The following is a 6051-nucleotide window of genomic DNA, read 5'->3' on the forward strand; positions in this document are numbered from 1 at the left end:
GTTGTTGCTGGTGACTGAGGAAGAGACGAAGCTCAGAGATCTTTCTGGTGGTGCCATGCAAAAGCCGGGTATGAACAGCAAGGCTTGACCTGCCTCGTGAGACCGCCTGTGGAGCAGCACATCTGCTGTGGGCCTCCTGTCAAGAACCATGAGCAAGTCCAAGAGAGAGATACCAAGATGGCCAGGGGCTGGAGCACCAGCCCTCGGAGGAGAGGCCAAGGCAACAGGGCCTGCGTAGGCTGGGGAGAACATGGCTCAGAGGGACCAAACAGCAGAAGGTTGGGGGAGAGACCTCCAGAGGTTCCTTCCAGCCAGAATGATGTGACTTTGATAAGTGAGAACTTAGCTTAAAGTCTCCGACAGCCTTTCTCCTGTTTCAAGATCTTGTAAACTAGATCTTGTGCTGCGTAACCTATTTCTAGAGAGAGCTAGTGACGTTTTTGTTTTTTTTAATCTAAGCTGAGCCAAAACATGCGTAAGACACTCCTATGGGATTAGCCGCAATGGCAGCGAGTAGGGGAGAGCTGCGGAGCCTGAAAGGTATCCTAAGCAGCTTAAAATTTTACTGGGGACAGGTGGATGGGAAAGAAGTGTCAGAAAGTGAGAGGAGAGTGAGTAACTGAAATAAAGAGAACAGAGTGACTCCAAAGCACTGGTCCCTCTTGTAAGAGAGGCACACTTACTTATCTAAACATTTTTAGATAAATGACTTCTCCCCTTGTGCAGACTGTAGGTCATTGCGATAGTGCGAGAACGAGCTGCGCGTGGAAGTGCTGAGCTAAGCGTGGGGATGTTCTTCCTTGTTGCGGTTGCCCAGGACAAAGCAGCAGGTTTACGTAGAAGCGAAGAGCTTCAGGAGGTGGGTGGTGCTGGGGTCTTCTCCTGGGCACATCCTTCGGCTTCCTGCAGCTGTGCCGAGGAGAGGTGGGATGTGGCAGGAAGGCTGTGGTGGGAGGTCACCCTCTCCGATCGGCTGTAGCTCTGCAGCTTTAGTTTCGTATTCCCCGACTGTTGGCTATCGAGTTCTCCGGATCAAAGTCTCTCCGATGGCTGTCCTGTGCTCTTTGGTACTTTTTGAAGAGGTTTTTTACCTTTGCTCTTAGAACATGAGTCTGTGGCTGCTTTCTTCCACTTGCTCCGTAGTGTTCAGGCACAAACAGATGTCAGTATTAAACAGGTATTTTTACGTCTTGCAGTCACCTCGCTATTTTGTTATTGCACATGGGGGATTTCCCCATGAGGTGGCTTTGTCCATCCTTAACTTCCCACTTGTTTCTGCTTCGTGAGCCTCCATTGCTCGGCGCAGCTGGCGAGGGCCCGTGAGCTGCCCCTGAGCTGCTCCTGGCACTGGCTCTAAAAAGCCTTTGGGGGCGGCGGGGGGGAGGATGGGGCTGTTTATTCTCGGCACTTCCAATCGCAAAATGCTTTGGGTGGCGACCAGGTGCTGTCCCGGAGATGTGCCGAAGGTGTGAGTCAGCGTGCCCGGCACAGGGAAAGGGGCTGGAGAGGCGCCGCGGCTGCAACGTGATGCTTCCTTTTCAGTTCTCCTGCTTAGGATGCGGTGCCCTCTGCTAATGAGCTCATGACGAGCCTCTTGGCAGGTGCTGCGCCCGTGGCTGGTGCTGCCTGTGAGTAAGCCTGGCTGCGCGGATTCATCTGATGGACGGTTTGACTTTGTAGTCTGAAATTAGCAGGGATAAAGTCCTCTAATGTACTTGTGTTACGTAGGAACTCTGGAGGGAATTCATAAAATCCGATGAGAACAATCGCATTTGCTGTGATGCAAGCTGCCTCCAGAACAAGCCCTCTTTGTTCCGCTCTCTGCAGGCAGGGCCCGGGGACGGGCAGGGAGCTGCCATCTCGGCAGTGCCGCCGGCGGTGAAACTCGGGGCTAGACCTGCTCTCGGACCCCTGTGGTGGCAGCAGGCAGACCCAGAGCGCTCGGGGGGGTGCGTGTGTAATAGTAATAATCAAACCCCAGGTGGAATTGGTGCTGCTGTAGGAAGGCGGGGGGACAAACCCGGCTCCTGCGCTGCTGAAATCCCTTTGCCAATATTGTCTGAGGATTAGCAGAGGCCGTGCCAGCGCTGCGAAGCAACGACAAGGTGGTTGGGAGCTTCCTGGGCCTGCGGCAGTGGGGCGGGGGGGGAGCAGGGACAGAGATGACATTTTTCTATTAGTTGCTTTAAAAGCAAACTGTCATGAGGAAAAAACCTCCCTCACCCACGCGTTGATCTAAACCGCCGGGCGTCCTGGCCCAGACCCTGTGCTCGAGGGTTAAAGAGGGGGCGACCCGCATGGCAAGTCCCTCTGAATGACACATTCTCTTGCAAAGTTCAAGAGCAGGTCTGTTTTCCTTCCACGCTGTTCCCAACAAATCCCTCCAAAGCAGTTCCTTGTGTTTGTGGAAAGGCAATTGCGTAACCCCTGCCTGGGACACGCTGGGGTGGGAGCGGGCCTCCCGCAGCCCCCCTCCAAAGAGCCAGGCCCCCCCTCACCCCCGCGCCTGGGCTTCTCGGAGGCCAGGAGCGGGGCGAGCAGGTTATGGGGCTGGGGAGGGCACGTGTGGTTGCCGAGGGGCCCGTCAGGGTATGGGGAAGGACGGAGCGATGGAATAACGGGAGAGCAGCAGCCGGGCTGGGGGAGAGGCTTTGAGGGATTTTCTGTTCCTGTTTTTCCTCCATCGATGCCAAGCTGACCTTGGAGGCAGATGCTCTGGAGATGTCCCCCCCGGCCAGGGCTGGCAGTGGGGCAGTGAGGGAGCAGCCCGGATCTCCGCGCCCCTGTGAGCAAAAGCCTCCAGCGGTCTCTGGGGCGTGCGTGCCACGGGAACCGGTGCTTCTGCCTCCCCAGAAAGCGCTTCCCCCTCCGGGGATGATTCCTGCTCTCCCTGCGCCTGCTCCGAGCATGGCTCCCCGCAGCTCCGGTCCTCCTTGGGCACTGGCTGTGCCGGCCAGGAGCACTGGGGACAGCTGGGATGGCACTGAGCCCTGGCAGAGCCACCTCCATGGGGCAACACGGACGGGGAGCTGGGACACCCCGCTCTGCAGTCGCTGCAGCCTGTGCCCCGTGGAGGACGATGCTGAGCGCACGTCCCCGTTCCTCGCGGCTCCCCCGTGTCTGGTCTCCTCCCTGGCCGCTTCCTGATGCTCGGAGAGGACCCACCTTTTCCTGCCAGCAAGGCCATGGCCCCTGGTGGCTGCACCGGGCCCGGCCTGACCCTGCAGCGGGGGCTTTGCAGGGGCTGGGTGAGCGGCGGCGTCTGCTCCAGCCCCGCTCCCCCACGGCCTGCCCTGTGCGTCGCCACGCCGGCCCCGGGCTCGCGGGGAGCTCGCCTTGTGTAAATAGGTCACTTCTAGCCCCAAACTGGGGTGGCTGCCGGGAACCGCCACTGGTCGGCTGGCCAGAGATGAAACGCATTCCTGCAGCCGGCGCCGGCTTCTCCGGTGCATTGAGCTCCGCTTGGATGGCGACTGGGGACCGAGGTGGGCGATGAGTTGGGGGGCCGTGGACCTGCCAGGGCCTTTTGGTAGGTGGCCCCACTGGCATCGGGGCTGGGCAGGGCAGAAGCAAGAAGAGGCAAGGGACAGCCCCTGTCCCCGCTGGAGGAGAGGACACCTCTGTCCCCACGCTGTCCCCGTCCTGTGCTGCTGCCTCTTGAGTAGCTGCTGGACTTCCTCCCCCCAGCTGGGTCCCTGCCAGCAGGGAGGGGCACACAAATGGCTTTTATGGAGCAAGAGCGAAATATTTCCTTGTGGCCGGGCAGCAGCAGCCCGGTGTCGCTGTCACCCCTGCCCACCGGAGAGCGGTGCGCCCCGCTCCCCCCATGGCCCTGGGGCTGCATCTCCCACTGCCCCAAGCCTTGCTGGGGGACACGGTGGCTCCTAGTGCATGAGGCAGAGGGACTCAGTGCCCTCCTGGCTCTGTGACGCCCACTGCCCGGGGGACAGCGGGTGCTGTGTGTGGCCGAGCAGCCACGCCTTCGCCATTTCTAATGGTGGTGGGGTCAAGTTTGCGTAACTGCACACTGATAAAACTGATTTTAAGCCATTTCCGCCGTGATGCCATAGTGGGGCTGGGGGGCAGGCAGCTGTCCCCCCTTGGCACGGGGCACCCAGGGTCCCGTGCTGCCACTTGGCCAGCTGCAGCGGTGCCCCAGCCTGGAGCCACCCAGGGCAGGGCGGAGGGGACTGGGAATGGCTTGTGTCCCCCACTGGGAGCTGCTGGGGGCGAAGCCGCCTTCCCTGAATTGTATGGAAATGCGGCTTGGCTGAGCGGCCTCCCGCACCCGCCTCTCACCCGGCCTTCGCAACCCCCAGTGGGGTGCCTGGGGCCAGCCCCACCGTGCCGAGCACCCCGCTCCTCCGGCAGGGATCCCCGTCCCAGCACCCCTCACCTGCCCACCGGGGCCTCCTGCACCCACCCACCCGCCCAGGGCTCCCCTCAGGCGAGGGGTGCAAGCAGGGACACGGTCACGGTGCCTCCTCCGTGGACAGCGTGGGCAGCAATGGGTGACAATGGCAGCCAGCCTCAGGCGATGCAGGCTGGTGTCCGCCATGCCAGGCTGCCAGCTCCGTGTGGGGCCGTGGGCTTGGTCCTCTTTTCTTTCTTGGGTTTGCACCATAGCAATGTCCCCACCGGCTGAGCCGTGACAGGCTGCGCCGGCCCCGCAGGGTCACTCTCGCTTCGGAAGGGAAGCAAGGGAGCTCCTCCAGCCCGCGGGGGCAAGATCTGCCGCTGCATCCCAAAAAAAACCCAAAAACCCCCCCTCGCTTCGCAGCCCTTCCCCGGCCGACACAATGTGCAACGGGGAAAGGACGCGAGAAGGGTGACGTTGGGCAACGCGGCATTGGCTTGGGCTGAGACATGAAGCCGGGAGCGCCGGCAGCCCTGCGGTGGGAAGGGCGGCGCGGGCAGCCCAGGGCGCGGTGCCGCACGTTGCCGTGCTCCCTGCGCTCGCCCACCGAGCTCCTCGCCCCACGTCCCCCCCACCTCTTCCCACCGCGCCTGCTGCCTGCAATCGGGTTTTACACCGCAGGCGAGGCGAGGCGAGGAGCCTGGCTGCTGAGCTGACGGCAGGAAAAGCGGTATTCCCCTGAAATAGCCGTTCCCGGCGTTCCAGCCTGCAGAGCTGCCCCGGCAGGCAGAGATGGGAAAGGGCCACGCAGGCTGGCAAGGGGCTCGTCAGGTCAGGATGCGAGCAGAGAGCTTAACGAAGAAGAGGGTGCTTCTAGGCGAAGCCAAAGAGCTTGTTTTCCCGGAGCGGAGCTGCAGGGCGGGCTGGGCTGCGTGCTGCTGGCCTGGCAACCCGCAGCGCCTCAAGTCCTCCCCGCAGCATCCCCCCCGTCCCCCCCGCCGCCGGCCCTCAACTCTCCCGACCTTCTGTCTTCTTCGTTTCCAGGAAGCGCAGCTGTTGGCAGCGGCCGGACGCTCCTTCCTCCCGGGCCACAGGAGGGGCCTGGGCCCCCGCCAGCCCCGCCATGGGCTTTGTGCAGGACGGGTTGCGCAAGGAGCCCTGCGGACACCCCGGACCCACGGGCAGACGGAGCGGGTCCCACCTCCCCAAAGGCTTCAGGCTCCTTCGTGCTTTGGGCTCTGTGGGGAAGCGGCCGCCGGCAGAGCAGCCCCTCGCTGGCGTTTCTGGGCTCAGCACGGAGCATGGAGCACCGTGTCCCTGGCAAGAGGCAGTGGCAGCCACCCTTCCCCGCCGCTGGCTGCGTGGCTTCTCCCGAAAGGAGAAGGAGCGTGCGCAGCCCTACGCAGCCATAGGGGTGAGATCCCCCGTGGGCGACGCCGGTGCGTGCACCGGGCAGGCTGAGCCAGGGGCTGCTCTCCCGGCCACCGCCCGCCCCGTCTCGCCCAGGGGTGTCCCCATGGCACAGGGTACAGAGCTGCCCAAACCCGTCCCTGCCTCCCATGTGCGAGCCCGGCTCCACGGCTCGCTCGGAGCAGGGACATGCCTGCGTCCTGCGTGCCAGCTGCCATGGCGCAGCCACCCGAGCCCATGCGGTGCCCAGCTGCCATGTCCGTGCTGGCCCTGCTGCCGGCCAG

This window comes from Larus michahellis, chromosome 10, assembly GCF_964199755.1.
Source record: "Larus michahellis chromosome 10, bLarMic1.1, whole genome shotgun sequence".
In the NCBI taxonomy this organism is placed as follows: domain Eukaryota; kingdom Metazoa; phylum Chordata; class Aves; order Charadriiformes; family Laridae; genus Larus; species Larus michahellis.